The sequence below is a fragment of the Pongo abelii genome, chromosome 11, assembly GCF_028885655.2.
Source record: "Pongo abelii isolate AG06213 chromosome 11, NHGRI_mPonAbe1-v2.0_pri, whole genome shotgun sequence".
NCBI lineage: Eukaryota > Metazoa > Chordata > Mammalia > Primates > Hominidae > Pongo > Pongo abelii.
The window spans coordinates 68,308,044-68,330,538 of NC_071996.2; the positions used below are offsets into that span (position 1 = coordinate 68,308,044).

At 39.2% G+C, this 22,495-nt stretch overlaps 1 protein-coding gene across 6 annotated transcripts in view; it reads right to left on the reverse strand.

Moving 5' to 3' along the window:
• GALNT3 (polypeptide N-acetylgalactosaminyltransferase 3) overlaps positions 1-18,577 on the reverse strand; it is a 47,216-nt gene extending 28,639 nt beyond the window's left edge. The window contains exons 1-3 of one of the 6 annotated variants that reach the window (XM_063712840.1): positions 18,069-18,553; positions 17,759-17,938; positions 13,228-13,415 (exon numbers count right to left, since the gene is read on the reverse strand). The gene's annotated coding sequence lies outside the window, so the exon portion shown is untranslated. Of the gene's footprint in view, positions 1-13,227; positions 13,416-17,758 lie in introns of all 6 variants that reach the window. The other 5 variants (XM_063712841.1, XM_063712839.1, XM_063712843.1 and 2 more) reach the window with 5 other exon arrangements.
• Positions 18,578-22,495: the final 3,918 nt, after the last annotated feature.

Consider the following 22,495-nt stretch of genomic DNA (forward strand, 5'->3'; position numbering starts at 1 on the left):
ATGTAAAAGCAGCTCATGAAACAAAACAAATCTCTCGTACAGTCAACTTCCAGTTGGACTTGGAAGTTTGAGAATTGATAAGAAAAAAATCAGCACAACAGCAAACTCAGGATATAACATGTCATATTTGCACATTAGAAATGATTAGCAGACAAAGGGTTTGTTCTTCTTGTACTCTTTCTAAAACCTTTAAACACACCTATCCAAGATGGCTATTTGCTAATTACCAAAGATCAGATTCACAGAGGAAGAGAAGTCAAAAATCATAAAATAGTTTTTAAAAACTAAAAAAAAAAAGAAAAATTCAGAGATCTTCTAAATTCTAAATTCTTATGAATTCCTAAGAGTGAAATTCAGAGACCTGGTTTTAAAAAGTTATTAATCTGTAACCTGGTACATATGTAGCCATTGTAAAAAGTTATTAATAAAAAATTCATAAAGTGAAAAGCTAAAGCAATATACACAATTTTAACTGGTTGTGACACTCGCTGTGTTAAAATCAATGGATTATTCTCAGGGGTAAAAATATGCTTCCATCTGAAATCTTACAAATTTAAGATAATCTAACTAAAAAGTGGTAGCTTCCAGTTATCTAGACTACAGCGTCTCAAACTTTAAAGTGACTATGAATCACCTGGGGATCTTGTTTAAACACAAATCGAGAAGGGAAAATATCAAGGTAAGATCCATCATGATTGTCCCTCTAGGTGGAGAAGCATAGGTTGCAGAAATATTAGTTGTTCATTTAACCTAAAAATTCCAACTGAAGCAATTTTCTGAAGTAGTGGAAAGCAGAACATTATAATTTTACATGAAAGTAACATTTAATGAAATAAGAAGATAGTGGTTCCTCTCACTTCTTGTGTCCATGTTTGTGACAATAAACCATTACAACTCCAGAGGTTTAAAGTCTGGTTCCTGATGAATTTAATTGCCATGATGTCTAATTTGGTATACAAAACTTCCTTACTACTGAGTTAAAGCATGCTGTAAAGAGTTAGGGGTAACCACACTAAGCAGAAAAAAAACAAAATTACATCCCAATATCCTAATATAGATTATAGATTAAGAAAAGTACACTATTGTGAATTATTATAAAACTCATTGGATCTTTGCCACACATTATCTACCATCTGTATTTCCTAATTGAATTCAAAACAAAACAAAGAAAAACAAAATTTAAAGACCTTGCCCTGATAATAAACCTTTAAGTGCTTGGGTAGAAGTTTTATTACGTGCCCCTCATCTACTGGTTAAAGTGTTAGGGAACAGAGGAGTGGCAGAAAGTCATTTCTGCTTGCATTTATTGGTGGGTCAAATTTCATGGTGTTTTGCTGCTGTAGTTTGTTAGTTTTGATTATGTTTAAGTTCATGTTTACATCCTTGGCAGCATTTCTTCTGAGCAGGAAGTGGCATGTGGATGTATGACAAGAGACAAACACTGATGCAAAGCAAACTGCATGGACACAGCCACATTCTCTCAGCTAAAGGCAAAGTAGAGTTACTCTGGGTGGCTGGGCAATGCCACCAGTGGATAACTAAACTACTTGCAATTGTTATAAACTAAGAACAGCTTTCTGAACAAAGATATCTGCATGTTGTGAGACAAAAAGCTCAGTGACAGAGTTAACCATCAGCAACCGTGAGGCACAGGTTTCAATACTGAGAAGGACAGGGTCAGACATCCAACTTCTCAGCTACCCCTGGTCAGATAGACATCTCCCTCATCGTCATCTCTGAATGTGAAAGGTTGCTGATAGAATCTTGATTTGTGAGCTAGCCAACTCTATCTTGACAGTTTGACACAAACAAGTAATTATGGTACTACATTATCTGTCAAGGGAGTCACAAACTCAGGGGCTCACATGCTCTTTCCTGCCACATCTACACCTGTGAATGACTTTTACATTACGTATGAAAGATACACATTGATTACTTATGTCATACTACAGAGTAGAGGAATTCTGAGGAGTGATTTAGGTGGATCCAGAGATTATTCATGTAACTGGTATTCCCTGCCCCTCCCCACACCCCCGGCAGAGGCACTGCATTTTAAAACATTTGTCCATCTATTTACCTTGTAAACATAGTTGGTGGCTTTTGGATTAGTAAGGAGATAGAAACCACATGCTAATTTGAACAGAGAGAGTTTAATACAATCTGGTATTAAAAGAGGATTGGAGTAACAGGAAATTGCCTAGTGAGAGTTAAGGAGAATTCTAAAGAATGCAGGAGTTGTAAATACAGTATAAGGGGCAACCACTCCCCCTAGGGCTGAAATAAATGTTCAAGGAAGGGCTCTCCTCTCACCAGGGCTGAGATCCAGAGATGTCTATGGAGATGCCCTAGCTTTGACTACCTGGTAAAAAGTCATAGAAGTACTTCATTCATGGGACTTACCAGAAATCTGCCCCTGAAGTTCCAGAAGAGGCCATTCACAGCCGGGGGACAGAACCCTAGAACTAGCTAGGTGCTGAGGAAAACTGCTGGCTGCTGAGGGAATCTGGAATCACAGAGGTTGTCCCCTGCAGGAGTTTAGTGCACTTTCATGTGCCACACAGGCAACAACGGCTCTGGGCTGGCTGCCTGGGACAAAGGTTGGGCAGCTGGCTCCCTAGACACCCAGTCTTGTGGGGCCCTGAGTTGGCATGTGTGGACCTGAGGAGAGAGTTTGGGGAGCAGTGACTTGGGTGACAGAGCAGGTCCATGGTGTCTGTGCCTCAAGGGTACACCACTGCTGCCTAAATCAAGCACTAAAGAAAGTGCAGTGTGTGGGGAACACCAACTCTAGAAAAAGCTGTGTTCTGTGGATACCTAGTACTGGAGAAAATCATATTGGGGAGTGAGCAGTGGAGGAAAACTATGCTCAAAAGGAGCTTAGCCAGTGAGCATCACAGAAACCAGAAAGAGAAGCCTCAGCCACTTCAGTGTCCCTCCAGTGCCCTCTACTGACAAGGCTTAACAGTGTACGAGCCAGCAAAAAAGAAATTTACAAGGCCCAGCTCCATTATTACACAGCAGGCTAATACAGTAAATTTGGAACTAAGACATGGTAAACTGATAAGCAGCAAAGTCTACACTTTTGACTACTCAGCTTCCACATGCATCCTCTCCCACACACTGAAACTCCTGTACAATAACAACACAATTCTATATTTCACCTAACAAAGTCTAACTCCTTCTTTATAAGTGAAGAAGTTCTATCTCCTCAAAAACGAGAGACATAGAGTCCTATTGTAGTCATTGCTGTGACTCTGAGTTACTCCTTAAATTCTGTCACAGACCCACTAAATATTCTGTTACCTAAATTGGAAAGTTGATCTCCAACGGCTTCTATTTAACATTTTTTAAAATGAAAATGAGAGAGAAGAAAATTGTTAATATATACAAAAAAAACCTAGATATAAGAGGTAAAGAAAAAATGTGCATTGAACCTGAGAAAGCCGATTGAAAAAAAAATTTTAAAAGAAAAAATATGCAAACCTACAATAACCCTCACTTATCTAATTGGCTGCAAGGCCATAATGAATATCTATGGCTTCTTTCTTACACTAACTACTACTTTGTATTCACCATGCCCTTAAGCATTCTAGGAGTCCACAGATGTTGGTGATGTCAAGGAAGGGCAAATCCATATCTAGAATACTTGTCTATTCTAGTGAGGAGAAGTCTCTGCCCCCTCAATGAAGGAAGAAATCCAGTGTAATGAACCTGCCACCCAGGGGCTGGCTGATACCCTCAGGGGTTCAATGTTGGACTCTGCAGATTAGGAACTCAGCAGCAGCGCTATCCCAGTCAACTTTACAAAGGGGAAGCCATGTTGCTGAGCCCATGTATACACAGCTCCAGTCTTCCGACCAAGACCCCTGTTTATGGGCCCACTGAGACAGCTGGAGAGGCTGACTGACATGCAGAATGTGTCATTTTGTCCACTTGATTATTAAGAGCCTCCTCTGCAATGGATGTGCTTTTGTGGGCACTCAGAGGGGATACAAATTTTTTCAAGGTCTTTTCATTTTGAAAGGTTCATTCACATACCTCTTCCTCAAACTAACTACCTTGTCACCGATCTTCCAATCCTGTTCCTTCCAACTCTGACCATAAAAACCATTAACAACTACCCATCGACGACCAATATAGATCTGTATTTCTAGGCATGTCTCATTCCCAACATAGTGGACAACCATATTTACTGTTCAAATCTCTACCTACAAAAAAAAATTTTCCTTATCCAGTATTATTCACAGTTACTCATGAGTAGGGCTATAGTGCTAAACAGTCATTAATCTTGGGTAGTATTCGTGTATTGTTCAGATTCATCTGCAAATCAGGTTTGAGGGGTTTTTTTGTTTGTTTTTTGTTGTTGTTGTTGTTGTTGTTGTTGTTTTTTCTTCTAACAACTGGACTAAGGGAATCGCCAAGAAGCCACAGGCATGAGTTGAAAGAGACGAGGCAATGCCATTAGAGTTGCTACCAAAGAAGTCTGAGTCCCTGGTTCATGCAACTTGTTTGTATTATCCAGATCTGCTCTAGTTCTGTCTCATGTACTATTTCCACTCAATGATACATTGCTGTTGTACATCGCCAACCTTATGGCAAGACAGGTCAGATTTTACCCAGATAATGATGGGAAACTTGGTCCACATGATAACCTGACACTCCATAATTATGCATTCAATATCTACCTAGTAGCAAGTCAGAAGCTGTTTATCAAAAAGTAAACAGTTATCTGAAGAAAATATTTATTTCAAAACCCTAGATGTCTGCATTGTGATTCTGCTATTGGCACTTTCCAGAGGCTCCATAGAGCATTTCTCTTTGGCACAGATACTAAGAGAGTCATTGAGTTTGCTAGATCATAAAGCTGAAGTGGTAGCATAGCCTGTACTGCTGGGCTTGCTGCAGAGCCTTCTTCTACTTTGATCATCATTAAAAACTGGCAGCCTTATGAGTTACTCTGTAAACAGGTTGAGGTAGCATATTCAAATGTTGTAAATGTTGCCCCCAAATTCAAAAATGACTATTGAGGCTGGGTGCAGTGGCTCATGCCTGTAATTACAGCACTACTGAGGTAGGTGAATTGCTTGAGCCCAGGAGTGCAAGACCAGCCTGGGTAATATGGCAAAACCCCATCTCTACAAAAAAAATACGTGAATTAGCCGGGTGTTGTGGAGCTCACCTACGGTCTCAGCTACTCAAGAGGCTGAGGTAAGAACATTGCCTGAGCCCAGGAGGCGGAGGTTGCAGTGACCCCAGATCCCACCACTGTGTTCCATCCTTGGCAACAGAATGAGACTCCCTCTCAAAAAAGAAAAAAAAAAAAAAAAAGCCTATCGAGCGTAGTGGCTACTGAATGCCCAGAAATTTTGCTGAATTTTTATGGGGCTGATTTATCACCTTCTAATTCTTACATGCTCTACAAGGATATCTAAAGTATTTGCTACTTTCTTCTCATCAGAGACAATCAGCATAATATCATCAATGTAGTGGATCAGTGTGATGGCTTGTGAAATGTTACGATGACTAAGATTAAGAATTGATCTAGCCCTGAGGCAAGACTGCGAAGCCATATTTTTGGCCCTGCTAGATAAAAACAAATTGTTTTTGGTGGTCCTTGTAAATTGGCAGAAAAAGATATTAACTAAGTCAATAGCTACATACCAAATGCCAGGGGCTATGTGGTTTGATAAAGATACTACGTCTGGGTCAGCAACTACATTTGGAGTCACCCAATAAATAAGTTTAGGGTAGTCTACAGCCATTCTCTAAGATCCATTTAACTTCTGCCAAGGCAAAATAAGTGAGCTAAATGGGGATGTGATAGATATCACAAGTCTTATTTCAAATCTTTGATAGTGACATCAATCTTGACAGCTTCCTCAGGGATATGTTATTACTTCTGATTTACCATCTTTGAAGAAAGGGGAAATTCTAAAGTCTTCTACTTAGCTCTCCTATCACGTGGTCCTCCCTCTATGGGTTAGCAGGGGTGTCTAATCTTTTGGTTTCCCTGGGCCACATTAGAAGAGGAAGGATTGTCTTGGGCCACACATAAAACACACTAACACTTATGATAGCTGATGAGCTGGGGAAAAAAAGAATTACAAAAAAAAATCTCATAATGTTTTAAGACAGTTTACAAATTTGCGTTGGGCCACATTCAAAGCTATCCAGGGTTGCATGTGGCCCATAGGCCACAGGTTAAACAAGCTTGGTTTAGAGAGTCAATATGGAGATTCTGCCAGTTACCCAGTATGTCTACTCCAATTATTCATTAAAGAACTGGGGAAATAAGCACAGGCTAGATCTGCTGACCCCCTAGACCCACTATGAGTACAACTGGAGCTAAGACTCCATTTGTTACCTGAGCACTGTAAGTCTCCACTTTGAACAGTCGGCCACAATATTTTTGGGTCCCCCTAGGAATTAGTATGAAAGGTCTGATTATTTCCTTTTCCCCAAAGCATAGTCTCTGGTAAATGGCTACAGGTCCCTTTGGGGAAAAGCTTTGGGAGTGTGAATTGACTTAGGTCTGAAAACTGAGTGAGATGCTGTAACTCTTGATTGTAGCAACTAAAGTTAACTTTTTTGCTACCAGAGCTAGAGTTTTTCCTATTATATAGGTGAAGGGGTGCTACAGTACTGCTTACATATTTCATTCATTAGCTACCACTAGGCATATACCAAAGACATTATCTCAGCTGTCAAAAACATCTGCAAGCCGATGTTTTCTGATACCTCTATGTCTCAGTTTTTCATTGTGGGAGATGTATATACTTTGTGTTTGGTGTATAAGGGCTTATCGCCACTTGGCTTTTGCTACCATGGAATTTCATCATCTCCAGTAAAATCAGAGATCCAATTTCAATGGTCTGCAAAGGAGAGCAGCCACAGATTTTTTCATGGATGCAGGGAATCCCTTCACTAATGTACTTCTTAATACTTTCGTGAAAGGAGTGTCTATTGGGCCTTTTCATGGCATGTATTTGGAGGATGGACAGGTTGCATTCAATTAATGCAACCAAACATTCTTTTTTGAAGGAGTCCAAACACACACAAGCAGTAGGCAATTTCTCTCCATTCATTCTTCCTTTGAGGCCTCAAGAATATTAAGGAATAGGGAGTGAAGGAATAAAGAAGATTGCTTGCTCAACTGTTATCATTTTGCATTCACCTTTCTACAGGTTTACCAATGCTGATGTGATAGATACTCCTCCTCCATCTCTCAGCTTCCATTACCCTCTAGAAAAAGTGTCGACAAACTTTTTGTAAAGGACTAGATAACAATTTTTTTTTTTTTTTTGCTTTGCTGGTCATATGGTCTCTACTGCAACTATTCAATTCTGTTGTAGTACAAAAAAGACAATTTGTAAATGAATGATCATAGCTGCATTCCAATTAAACTTTGTTTTCAAAAACAGGTAGTGGATCAAATTGGTCTAAGAACTATAGTTTGCTAACCTCTGCTCTAGAAATTCTAAAAGACTTCAATCTCAATATTTATAAGTCTCCCCATATTTACCCCTTCCCCATTAGCTGCCACCTCCCCAGATGTAAAACAGAATTCTTTTCAAGTCTTCCATAACATCATTTTTTATTATACATAAAATCTGTGTCTACCTTTAAGATTAGGCTATATATGTGCCTAATTTGAAGCAAACAATATCCCTCCACTTCTCCAACTACCATCTAAAATTCCTGCATTATCTACTCTTCATGGTTAAGGCACAAGAAAACCTCCTTTAATATAAAATTTGGGTTGGAAATAAACCAGTCTCAGCCTAAACTTTAATTCTTCTATCAACAGCTGGCCTCAAGTAGGGTAATTTTACCCAGAACCATGCATAGTCAATTACCATATACAGTGAGGCATACTAAACACACACTGGATGCCAAGCTCCAAATAGGGGAGGGTGGGGTGCTCAATTCAGTGGGATTTATACTTAATTCTTTAGGCAAAGGGAGAGGCCCTGATGAGTTTTAAGCAAGGTGACGACCTAATGAGAACGGAAGTTTAGAATGATTATCGTTGAAGTTGTGCTGGATATGGAATTTTGGGGGAGGTAGAAAAACCTGATAGGAGGCTAAAGGCAATTAGGATACCCTTAAAAGTAGTCCAGGCAAGAGATAAATATACACAAGTGGCATGGAAGCTTAGAAACAGATTTTGGAAGTAGAGTTAGCTGAACTCAGCAAATGAGTCAATGTGGAGGCTATGGAGGTTGTTAAGTTGTGATGGGTGTTAAGGATGTGTTCTGGACTTGTTAAAAGGTGCTAGCTAGCTAGGTGCTTGTAATCCCAGCTACTCAGGAGGCTGAGGCAAGAGGATTGCTTGAGCCCAGGAGTTCAAAACCAGCCTAGGAAACACATCAAGACCCCATCCCGAAAAAGAAAGGTGCTAGCAAATGGAGTGCTCTCTCTTCTGCATTATCTTAGTGGTAGACCTAGAACTCAAAAATATGAGACAAGAGGCCAGTGAAACTAACAGAGGCAATGATAGAGGGTAGAGTACAAGAAGGAGACTGAGGTCACAACAGAAACAAGTTTTATCCAGTTCAAGATGATGGGTCACATCTGAAAAAACAAAGGTCATGTTGAAAAAGCTCAAAGAAAACAATAATTTCTATTAGAAACCCTGTCTGCTTTATTAATTGTCCTCTAGAAATGAGCCCACTCTGCCATTAAGTATTTACTATCAGGTGTTTTTCCCCCTTTCTCCTTATCTCATTTGACTTAGAATTATCAAACTTGCAGGGCTGCTTACTACTGTGGTCTCTATCAAAGCATCAATCAGATGTGGGGATGACTTCTAGAAATCCCATAGATATGCTAATGCACTAGTGAAATGGCACACCTGTAACTTGCACATTAAAGCATTGTTCTAATATCAAAGGGTTGAAACAACCAAGAACTCTACCAATAGGGAAAGACATAAATTATGATGGAGTAATATGATTAAATATTATACAAAGTAAAAAACATAGCCAATTTATATGCTGATATGAAATGATCGCCACAATATAGTTAAATGGGAACTAAAAAAGCAAGAATTATTTGTATTTTAAAAAGAGGTAAAATACATACATATTGTTTTTATATTTTTAAAAAATAGCATTGGTTACCTCTGGAGAAGAAAACTGGTGTCAGAGGGCAACAGTGAAAGGAAGATTTATCATATACCCTTCCTAACTATTGAAAATTGTGAACTTCAAACAACTGGAGTTCACAAACAACTGCAACTACTAACACATTTTTAAGAATTAAATAAAACAGACAGGAAAATGTGTGAAGGTAGAATAAAGAGTTTTAGACATGCAGTATCTCACATTTCTTAATTCCATGCACCATTTTCCAGGAAGCTAGTGGTGGATATGTGTTTCATCCAAATGAGGGTGTGAATAAAAAACAAAAGTCACAGTATCTAAGGAACAGAGGCTCTACCAGAGATGTCACCAAAAAGAAATCCCAAACAACCACCATGGAACAGGCCTAGAGAACAACAGTGCAAATGGGGACAAGAGGACAGATTGCTCCAGTAAGGGACCAATAAATCTGTTATGTTAGACTACATGGGAAACCAAGCTGAAAAGATGTTAGAGTACATAGAAATTGTACTCCAACAGATGTATGGAAACACTAAGCCAAGTGTTTTCTTAAATGAGATCATTATTATTTCTAAGATTAAAAAAAATATTTTACAAGTAAGGAATCCTACTCGTAATATGCTTGCTTGACTCAGTAGTAAACAATATCTATGTAGTCACAGTAAGTAAATAACAAAATGCAAACAAACAATGTGAGAATTATATTGGGAGGTCAAGTAGGGAGAGTAGAGGTGGCTGTGTATGAAAGAGCTAAATATTTATCTACCACAATGGGAAGTCAGTAGATATTGCCAAATATTGATACATTAAGAAACAGCAGTATAAGCATATTATTTGAAAAGGTAAGGGCCAGAAGAAACATTTAAATAAATGAAAGTAGTTGCTTTTAGGCAACAGGACTGGGGAGATGAGAAAGGAGGGGCAGAGTTGACTGGATTTTTATTGTTGTTGGAAGTCTTTTAATAACCCTATTTTATTTACATGTAAGCAGGATAAATGTACAGTCATGTCCTGGTATCTGCAGGAGACTGGTTCCATAACCCCTGTGGATACCAGCATCTGCAGATGTTCAAGTCGCTTTTATAAAATGATGTAGTATTTGGATTTAACCTATGCACATCATCCCAATTATATTAAATCATCTCTAGATTACTTGTAATGCCCAATTCAATGTAAATATTGTGTAAATAGTTGTTATACTGTGCTTTTTTATATTATTTTTTATTGCTGCATTACTTTTTTCCTGAATATTTTCAATCTAAGGTTGTTTGAGGCTATGGACACAGAACTCCTGGAAACAGAAGGCGAACTGTGCAGGATTTGGAATTGTACTGCTTGGACTTGAGTCTTGGCTCTAATCTTTCACTAACCTTGTAAATAGAGGCAAACTACTTAATCTCTCAATTTTCCTATCTTTAAAATAGGGAGGAAAATAGCATGCACCTCATAGGGTTGCTTTGTAAGTGTTTTACACTTACATGTAAATTGCTTAAAATATGCCTGCCATGTAAGTGTTCAATAGTTAATAAGGACCAGTACTTATTATGAGAGTAAATATAAACTATTATTACTTGATAAAAATATAAAGGCATTAATAACTAAAATCTATTTTTAAAAATATGGGTCATATATTAATGTCTGCCTCCTTTGTGGGGAAACTTTTGTTTTTATAAGTTAATGCTCCCAGGTACTAAATAGGACTTTATTTCTTTAGGCTACAGTCTTCACTCTAACCCATAGTTAGGGGGAAGGATGTGGTGAGACTGTTGAAAAATTCCAAGTTACAGTTAGTGATGAAAAAGTGGGAGCTCAAAGTGGAATTTGAAGACTGCATGTTAAGTAGTTAGGCCAAAAGGGGAGGGAAGAGCCTTCCAGGCCAGGAAGACCACTTGCAAAGACCTAGAGGCAGAAGGAACAGAGCAATATAAAAAGATTGGTAGAGCTGGAGCAATGATGAGTGTGCTATATGTTTGATGGGAGCCAAATCATGCCAGGCCTTTGGGCATGTTAAGGAGTCTGCCTTATCTTAAGGGCCATGAAGGGCTTTATGCAGGGTATAACATAACCACATATTTTGAAAAGATCACTCTGGGTGCAGGGTGAGGAACCAACAAGCAAGAAGCCAGAATGAGCTCAGCTAGACAAACAGGGAGGCCATGGCAAAAGTCCAGGCAAGAGATGATGATAGAGATAGGAATGAATAAAAGTAGATGGATTTGAGGAACATTTAGAAGGTAAAACTTACAGAACTTGGCATAGGACTAGCCAGAAAGAGATGAAAGGAGGACTGGTAATTCCAAGAAATCTTTTGCCTAATTTTATTTTTGTTTTTCTTTGTTTGGGAAAGGGTTTTGGTCTAGTCTAACTCAATTATATTTTTTAAGTAAAGGCTGCTCCCTTTAAGCTCCTCAACAATAATAATATACTCAATTGTGGAATATGTATAAGCAAAAGCTGCAAGACATTTCAATTACAAAGTTAACTTTTCACTTTTAAATGATAAAACCCCAAGATCTTGGAACAGAACCAAAAGACCCCAAAATAAAATAGAATTCAAAGCAATAAGATGGAAGTAACAGCAATCCAAATTAAATAGACTAATTAAGTCAGTGAAACAAGTTCGATACTCCCCAGTTTCTTTGTTTATTTCCCATTAAAAAGGCAGATTGGGCCAGGCACAGTGGCTCACACCTATAATCCCAGCACTTTGGGAGGCTGAGGCGGCAGATTCACGAGGTCAGGAGATCAAGACCAACCTGGCTAACACGGTGAAACCCCATCTCTATTAAAGATACAAAAAAAATTAGCCAGGCACTTGTAGTCCCGGCTACTTGGGAGGCTGAGGCAGGAGAATGGCATGAACCTAGGAGGCGGAGCTTGCAGTGATTCGAGATTGCGCCACTGCACTCCAGCCTGGGCGATAGAGCAAGACACCATCTCAAAAAAAAAAAAAAAAAAAAGGCAGATTGACTTATATTGCCTGCCGATGCCTCTCCCCTTTCTGCGACACTTCTACTCCAAAATTTTTATTCCACAAAAGGCTTAATGGAAAGAGAAATTTTGCATATTTTGCAAATAATCCAAAAGGGGTGTGTGTGTGTTTATGTGTGTGTATATATATATATACATATACAGACAAGAGCAAAAGCAGACTATATTTATATCGTGTCAAGCAAATAATAGAAGTATACACAGGACACCTCACCCTGCTCAGGTATATGTGGAGGTGTGGGTGAGGGGACACAGTTTCCCAAATGAGGCAAGACCTTCTTTGAGTTTTAGGAGCCATTAAGAGCTATAGATAGAGGTAAAGGTAGAAAGAAAGGCACTCTCTGCAGTGGGAAGTGCAAAAGAAAAGCACACAAGAAAAAAAAAACAAGAAGTCTGTTGCTGGGAAATAAAATTTCGGCTTATGGAGTATCAATCCAGAGTTAAGCAAGTGTCAGATCCCATGGGACCATTTTAAGGGCTGTGGGTTCTATCCTGTAAGCAACAGAAAATTGTTGAAGGATTTTAAGTGAGAGAGGGAATTTACATTTCTAAAAAGATCATCCTCAACCTCCAGATGATGGACTTGAGGATGACAATACTATCTGCTGAGATACCAGGTAGGAGGCAGCTATGATACCTTAGTTAAGAGATGTTAAGTTAAGACCCTAAACTAGAGCAGTAGGAGTGAAAGAAGAATTTATGGCTTGGAGAAAGGTATAAAATGTTAAGTGGATTCAGTGTTCTAATGGTTGTTGTCTTAGTTCATGCTATAACAAAATACCTTAGACTGGGTAATTTAAACAACACAAATATACCACTCACAACCGGAAAGCTGGGAAGTCCAAGATCAAGCTGCTGGCAGATTCAATCTCTAGCGAGGGCACATCCCTCATAGATGGCCTCCTATGTATCCTCACACGGAAGGCTAACAAGCCTTCTCAGTCCTCTTTCATAAGGACATTATCTTTTACAAAAACACACGAGGCCAAGGCCCTCATGACCTAATCACCTCCCAAAGACCCTACTCCTAACAACAATACATTGGATTTGATTTCAACATATGAATTTTGGAAAAACACAAACATTCAGACCACAGCAGTTGTAGAGGCTAAGAAAAAGAGTTTAAAATTACCTCTGGATTTCTGGTATGGCACCTGGATGGTGGTACACATCTATGATTCACTCCCTCAAATCTCTGCAGCAAAACGTGTTTCAAAATTCAGGATTTGACAGCCTGTAGTCTCAGCTACTTGGAAAGCTGACATGGAAGGATCACTTGAGTCCAGGAGTTCAAGATCAGCCTGGGCAACATAGTAAGACCTTGTCTCATAAAAAAAAAAAAAAAAAACAGATTTTTTTTGGATGTTAGAAAGGTGATATGGTTAACATACTCAATGTAAGTGTGTACCCCAGCAGGGCCTGGGCAGTATTATGTAATCAAACAGCACTATTTCTGCAGCTGGACATAATCCACTAAGTTGGATACAAAATCACAATAGCCTCCTGACAGTTCACTCAGGCTTTGCTCCAATTGAGTTCAAGTTTTGCTAACAAATGAGTTAAATTTTGTTTTGCTTTGTTTTCAGAGGCTGATTTTTGAATTATAGATAAGAAATGGTACAATGTACTACTATCTATAGGTAGAATACAGAAAGTGAGCAGGTTGTTTGTTCATTTGTTTGTTTTTTGATGAGATGAAGGTTCTGGTTTGAACATATATAATCTCCAGTAATGAAGAAATGTTAAAGATGTCCAATAGGCAATCATATAGAAAAGAAAATTAGTTTGGACAGTCTGGAACTGAAACAATTATAGGGAAAAGGTGTACTTGGGGGAATATTCTCTCTTTAGTGCCAAAAATAAGAGCCCAACTCTGAGAGTGACCCAAGGAAGTGTCATATAATTGCCAGTAGTCTCTAATGACCTAGAATTCAGAGTCCTACTTGTCTTTGCTTTGCAATAAGTGAATGTACTTTTGTCTCTTGCCACTGCTGGAATTGATTTGAATTCAGTTTTCCCCCTGAGTGTACATGAGTTGTCTTAAATTTCACCCAAATTACATAGTATGAATTATTTTGATACTAACTAAATGCATAATTGAACAGGTAATTGAAAATACCTTCCTTTTCAATAGGATTTTATATCTATAAAGTATCTATCATTCCAAATGTATTTTTACACTTGATGGACTAGAGAACTGAATACATGTGAAGATGATTCAGGCACTGATCATTTCTAAAATCCTAAATATGATAATATTTTCCTTAGGAGAAATATTTCACCCACCAAGAATGTAAAGGCAGGTTAAAATTGAAAGTGTCTACAGAAGGCTTAATTATCCAATCAGAGCTTCCAAGACTACATTCCTACAAATCATTTAGGGATCTATTTTAATCTCTCAATGTAGTCTTTTGGTGGAGAGGGGGAGTGTAATTCCTATAATTTGTCTCTTATACTTGTTTTACAGTAAAAAGAAAAGCATTAAATATTAACAGAATATAAACCAAATAATAAACTGGCTGTTTTCTCTAATAAATTTTCAGACTCCACCCAGAACTCTAACTCAGTCACAAAACTTTAAGAGTTTAGAATAGAGCTGGACAGAATGTTTCTCCCTCAAAATTTCATGAATTCTTATCATCAAAATCCCCTCAGAAAAAAATATTTCTGGTTTTTCCTGTTCCCAAATACACTACAGCATGATGAGAAGCCATTTAACACAAAATATGTATAATGAACAAGGTTTCATACAGTTCTTAAGATTTGAAAGATTTAATTTAGCACCAAGGTCCTGGAGCCTCAAGCCCTACAATACATGTTTAATTAGGATTACAGTAAAGTTTTTAAGAAATAATTTATTTTCTTTCATGTGAGTGGGTGTGTGCCTGTGTGTGTGTGTGTGTGTGTGTGTGTGTGTGTATGCATGTATGAGACAGAGAAAAAGAAAGCTGGTAGAAAAATCAGCCTTTAAAAAAACAAAAATTCAACAGAATAGTGCTATTTTCACATTGTGGGCTCCAGCACTTTCGTGGTCATAAAGCAGTCTAATTGTTTAGACCAATATTTTTAAAAATAAATAAAGAACATCCATGTTGTAAGGTTAAGCACTGTTTTATATTAATAAAACTTGTTTCATTTATATACACTTACATTGGAGTTTACAGAGTTGAGGCAGAGAATAAATTAATTATTGAGGATTGCAGTAAAAGGAAAAAAAAGTTTAAAGAAACTTAGTGTTAAGGAAGTGTGCTTGAAACCAAAAATCTGGAGTGTAGCAAATGGATGAAAGGCACTGGGTAGTTGCCTCATAAAATATATTTTAAGCCAATATAATAAAAAGATCAGAAGACTAAATAATGTTATCCACACTGACTTAAAAAATTAACTGTGGCTTGGAAATACCAAGAAGGAACTAAAAATCTCAACCGACATGGCATCACCAATATGCATGCTATTCCACAATGAGAGGAGCATGATGCCTTCACTGGGTAGTCTCCATGAAGTCAGGCATCATTTTGACAAGTAGAAATGAGGGTAAATCAGAGCTGAAGAAAGAGCAATGGACTATTCTGTAATTACAAAGGCCTTACAAATTATATGAAAGAAAAAAGATAAACATCTTACGATAAGTGAGGATGTGGGTGGTGCAAAGTAAGATACAGGAGTCATGAGTCAAGCCACTGGAATGATCATGCCGTCTCTGGGTGAAATGAAGTTAGAATACCTCTCTTGGCTTCAATTTTTCACAAATGGATGGTTTGACTATTGAATCTCCAAAGTGAGAAAGGGATCCCGAGAATGCTAGGGCTGGAAGATACTCCTGATTGTTTTTAAGGCTTTGTTATCTTAATCTAGGAAAGTATTATTTTTCCTATTTAACAGATAGATTAAGTCACACTGTTACTCTAGCTAATGAAAACATGTTACATTTCTCACTAGAGGTGAAGAGGAAAGACAGTCTGATAACATCTGCCTAGTAAGTAATGAAGACTAATATTCAAAATTCAGGGAACAACTCCTATACCTCATATTGAAACAGTATTAAGCACATTTATTTCTCTGTATGGAGACAAGATTAAGAGGTCAGGTGAGAGTCTTTTAAGAAATGTAGAAAAGTCGTGGTTGAATTAATAATTACATCATGTTATGCTGTGGTTGGCTTTTAGATTTCCATCTAATCTTAAAAAGAAGAAGAAAAAAAACCCCCACTACATGTTGCATAAGGCATTTTAAGTAAAACGTGCAATTTAAAATATATTTTTAAAATGTGTGGAGATAGAACAAAACAAATCTAGTGGAATTGTTATTATTATCAGAAACTTCTACGTAAAAATGCTGGCTAAAGCAATATATAAAGAAAGATTCTCGGTACAAATTGCCTGGAAAGTTTAACATGTGCGCTAGACTTCAGATATTAAAAGTTAAATTTAAAAAAAAAAAGAATCTAATGGCAGGGTGTGACTTTAACCTCATGGATTTTAGCCACAAACGCAAAGAAAAATATATACAATAAAAGAAGCAACAGATTTTCCCACAAGCAGAGATTTTCTAATTAAAATGCTGTCACTTTAATATTTTTTAGCTATAGAATTTGACTGTAAATGTCTTCATTATGTAGTGTAACTTCTATAGCAAGTTATGTTAACTTAACGTTTTCAAGAATCGGAAATATTGGTAACTCGATGGGGTTCTTAAAACAGAAATAGTTTCTTTGATGAGTTGGAAAGAGAAGGAAATAAAAGTCTAAGGTAAGCGCCAGTTTCACCCTCAATTCTTAGGCTTCAGAAAAGCCTAATTAGGCAGGGAAAGGAATTTGGGCCTGGCACACCCAAGCTTAGACGTGGCAGGATCCTGAAACAATGTTTTTTTGAACGTTTGAGTCATATGCCACGGGCAAACCATAGCCGCGATATACAGGTCCTTAAGTCAACAGGTCCTCTAACGAGATGGTGAGTGGTTGGTGCGTGGCAGTTGGATTTCTTCCCGCCACGGAAGAAAAGAACTCTTCTCCATTGATCAGGAAAGTGGGCCCAACTCTGGCTTGGAGAGCGCATCCGGAAAAGTGCAGAGGCGAAACAGAGAGAGAGGGGTGTCTGCGTCCCGGCCACAGAGCCCTTTCCAAACCACTCGGAAACCATTTAAATGGCTCGGCGGCCGCGGTTTGCAGCCTAGAACTGTTTGGGGTCCCCGGCTGGGAAAGTTGCCTGGCAAAGCCATGCCCTTCGCTGTCGCGGGATGTCCTCTCGGGCAGAGAGGCTGGAGAAGACAGGCAACCTGCTAGCCGGAGTGGAAGCGCGCCCGCCTCCCGCCGGGCCCTCCCTCTCAGGGTCCCCACGCTGCGACCCTCCCAAGTGCAAGTCCGGGGCCACCAGGTCTTTGGTCTCCGTCCAGCTCCTCAGGGGCCGCCCCACAGGGACTGGCGGGGGCACCGTGGGCGAGAGGGTGTGACCGGGCTCCCCCCCGGGGCGCCACCTGCCCCTTGGCCCAGGGCGCCCCTTTCGGGGTCTCTCCAGGGGCAACCGAAACACTGCTCTCGAGACCGTCTCCAACCGGCCACCTGGACCGTAGCCCTGTCCCCAACACGTGAACCCCTGCGGCGGTCCTCCCGCCTGCTCTAACGCACCCAGGGGTACCGCGTCTCCCTCCGCCTGCCGCTGGCTTACCTGGCTGGTGGGCAGGGCAGGGTGGCGGGAAGCGGCGGCCGGGCAGGCGCTGGACGTGGGCTGGGCGCCAGGTGCAGGTGGCGGCGGCTGCGACTCCGGTTGCTGTCGCCACAGTTGCGGCTCAGTAGAGCTCCTCCTCCGCAGCCGCCTCCTGCCTTCCCGCTGGGCCTCCCGCGTTGCCTGGAGAGGCACAACCGAGGCTCGGCTTCCACTTGGAGTCTCCCAGGTGAGCTCCAGCCTGCGACGTCGGCAGGGGCGAGGCCCTGCTCCCGCGCCTGCGCGCCAGCCTCCCGCCCCGCCCCAGCCCTACCTGAGCGCTCCAGGTGAGAACCTTGGACCGCGCGCGCAGGGTGGGGGCGCCGTCCCGGCCAAGCCTGGCTGTCGCGCGGCTTCTCTCTGAGCGGTCAGCGAGGCTGCTGCTCCGCGCAAGTTGTGGCTCCCGGCCCATCTACATTGGAGGAATCCTGCACTGACCTGGTGGCAGTGATCACCCTGTAGCCAGAACACAGTCTGCTGGGTCCTTGGGGAACCAGAAGTTCTAGATTTCCCCCACACGGTTCCTCCCTTCCTCCTCGGTTTGCCAAAATGAAGGGGTGCGCTGCCTCCGAGGACCACTTCGGGAGGGCAGCAACTGCTGGCTCATGCGGTTTCCTCGGGCAGGGTTCAGCAGCTTCTGTCACCAGTTAGGTTTCGTGAGCTTCCTTCCCGTGCAGTCTTGATTTCATCATTTGACTCACTTCAGCGCAGCTAGTGGTTTCCGTTTCTGTACGCGGGCGCTCTGGTAGGGGCGCCTCACGTCCAAAGGAGGAGTCTTCTTCCAAAGAAGAGCCTTTGGTATTTGGCAGAGCCTCGCCAATTTGGGGCGCACCTCCCCTTCCTGGGATGCTCTCAGAAGGCAAACCAATTCCCAGAGGAGAGGGAAAAACAGCCACAACAGAGAGAACATTTGCTGTCCCTGTTTGGAAAGAGATTGGGATTTCCTGGAGAGGGCTTGCTTCTACTGTAGGTTTGTTTAAAAGCTCAACATCTATTCTGGAAGGGAACAACGCAGACTCCAGGAAGATGGTGGGTTTTACTGTTTTTAAGACAAAAAAAATTGTTAAACAGTATTTGTTCCATTTATGACACAACTTTCTGTTTCAGCCTTCCTTCTGCTGCTGCAACAAACATTGACACACCCGAAACCAGGACTTAAAATGGCCTTTATACCTTTCTATGAACTCATTTCTTTGGCCCTATCCCAAAGATATCTAGGGATATAAATAGAAAACTAGCTAAAAACTTTTTGGTGTCGTGTTTAATCACATGGTGGCAGGTTTTACTATGAAGTTTAGTTGTGGCCTTCCTCCTACATTTTGACATGCTCTAATGGTGCTTATTTACTGTTTTATTAGTGCTATGCGTGACCTAAAAATAAGGTTTAAAATACAGGTTAGTATAGTATCAACAACTGTATCTTTAGTATTTGACTACTCTAAGACATTGGTTTTAGCATCCATAGTACTATTTTATACTACGACATCTATGAGTTAGGGTTTAAGACTTTAGTAAACTAGGTAGTTCTTTGCTTGTTTTACATGTCATGGTTATTTTGCAAGCACCAAGGAACCTTCATGTATTTGCAACATTTTAATATCAGTACCTACAAGCAATTGCCAAGCTCCCTTTCCCTCCAAAAACAAACAAACAAAAAAATAGTTCAGGAGATACTTGTGTGTATTGATATACTAACTTGGTAATGTTTTTCCTTAGGTCCAGGTCCAGAACTGAAAATACTAAGTACTCAAATTCTCTTCTCCTTCTCCTTCTCCTTCTTCTTCTTCGTTGTGCCACTTTGTCGTTTACCCCTAACTGGAGGTTAATGTTAGTCTTTGGAAAATTTGTAAGGTATCCCAAATGTATAACCAAGAAACCTGTACCCTTTTTCACGCACCACCCATCTCTGAATGAAGAGCCAAAGATTGTCAGAGTTTTGATGTCCCACCAGGCGAAGAGCAACACTTTCACTGACAATCAGGACAGAGCAGATGGATATAGAATAACAATCTGGAATCCAAGGACTGAGATGCATTGACAGCAAGACTAGGAACGTCAAATAACAACTGAAAAGAGAAGCTAGGGTAGACCTATTAAAAGAGAGAGCCAGCAAACAGGACCAAAATGCTGGATGAGGAGTCTAAAAAGAACAGAAGAAACAAAAAAGATCAGGAGTTACTAAAATTTGACTGTCAGTTTTACAATGGAGACAGACAATTTAAAGAAGGAAGCAGTTTTTCTGAGTGTGGCATTACTTGTGCACGTTGAGTGTCATATATAGAGAGAAAGAGAAAGAGAGAGAGTGAGAGAGAGAGATATATATCTTGGGGATGAGACCCGTCTAAACACAAAATTCAGTTATGTTTCATATACACCTTATACACATAGCCTTAAGGTAATTTTATAAAACATTGTAAATAATTTCATGCATGAAAGAAAGTTTGTGTAAAGTACTTATGTGTGGAATTTTCAACTTGTGGTGTCATGTTGGTGCTCAAAAAGTTTTGAATTTTGGAACATTTCAGATTTTGGATCTGTGGATTAGGGATGCTCCACCTGTACTATTTTACACAACACTGCTTGTACTATTTCATAGCATTCTGAAAGCAAAGTCTTAATATTAATAAAAAATTTTCTATGTCACAATAAAATTAAAATGCCGCAGGAACCAGAAAAAAAATTGTCATATTGAAATATTTAATGCCCCAAATCTAATCAGATGCAGGATTTTGAAAGTACAATCCTATTCAAAATTATGAAATAAAGAATTTGTTTCATAATGAGAAATTAGCATTTCATCATAAAATAAAACCCAGGAACCTTAGTGTAGACATGCTTCAGAAATAAGCTAATTTTAATAGTATATGTTTGACATATAATGACAGTTAAGATAGAAAACTGGGCAGATTTTACACAGGAAGGAAACAAACATTCTCTCTCGCACACACACACACACACACACACACACTTATTCCATACACACACACACACAGACACACGACTAGCCACAAAATGCTCATTTGTATGGATTTGAAACAATACTCACTCCTTAATAGTTTCTGTTAACATTTAAATTAATGCCAAGACCAGCACCTGGCACTTAGTAGGTACTTAATAAATACGTGTTAAATGAATAAATTGACCCATCAAGTACCATAAAAAAAATATGCCTAGTGTCTTGAGCAATTTACAGGTCTAAAGAATGGTTTTACCCAACAGTGAGGAGAACTCATCCAAGGCAGATAAGAACACTAGACTGGTAATCTGAATTGCAAAGTTCTAAGAACAATAGCTACCAGCTTTCACATACCTACATTTCAAAAGACACTACGCGAAACAACTTACACTCCTACAAATTACTTTACATCTGGCTTAAATATTCTCTTCCACAAAACAAAATAGTGGTAAAAGATGATCTCCAGGCTTCTTTACATTCTGATTCATATAAACTCCATGCCAAGAGAATTGGGCAAATAAATAAATAAATAAATAAATAAATCACCTTCTGGATATAGCAATAATAATTAATGGGACAAGAAAGATGAAGAAACTGAAATTATTTAACTGAGATCAAAATTTTAATTCATAAAAAATAATTGTAATATATAATGTAATAAGTAAATGTGTAAAGTTACTAAGCCTAACTTTAAACTATTTTAGTTTGTTAATTGTTTAATTGTTGGTTACACAACTTTGCTTTGAAACATACTCTAGAAACAGTTTTGCCTCATGAGGGAACTAGAGCTTTTAGTGAGGATCTCAAAGTCAGACTGAGAGATTTGGCTCAAAGACTGAACAGACTGGAATAATTTCTTCTCAAAGCAGTAAAAGTGTTGAAATGTTATTGATTCAAGCAGAGAATAGAGGTGGTATCACAGTGAAGAGCCACAAACATGCGGGTATCTTTTAAATAATGATTCAACATAATTCTACATTGTGTTTAAAATATTGCAAGAGTTAAAACAGTGAAAATATAAATAGGTTATTTTAGTATGAACTTTTTTGGACATTGTTTTATATGATTCTTCCCCCTGTAGAATCTCAGAACAATCGTCTCACATTTTCAAAGTGGTACACATACTATGAGAGGTTGACTTAGATTACAACAAAACTATGTCTTGCTAATCTTGTATTCCTAGTACTTGGCACATAGTAGGCACTCAATAAATATTTGATGAAATGTATTGAATAGAGTGCATTGTTTCAAGCTTTTAAGCATTAGCATAAGAGCAAAAAGAAATGTAATGCTGAGTCAGAATAATATTCAATCTAACTGGCTCTAAATTCTGACAGTGGCACCAAAGAATATTTTGTGGGAAACTATGGCGATAGTCTTGCATGATGTTGACCTCAGTGATGTACTCAGGTATCCCTCATCACTCTTTTCCTAAATTGATTTCTCTTTTTCTGTAACATGTTTCTTTAAATTGAAAAGAAATTAATATTCATTACAGAGAAATCAGAAAATACACATAAATGCAAAGAAATTAGCTTTGAAATACTCAGAATTCCTTATACCAAGATGAATCAGTGCTATCAGACCTTTTCTATCATGTATCTTTCCAGATTTTTTTTATTGAAAAAGTTGGCAGGAGGCATGGCATGGAATGGGGAACATAGAGGGATACAGAGACAGGTTTGTAAAATAAAAACTAGATCATTCTGGGGACTTGTTTTGTAGCCAGAGTTTTCTACTTAACA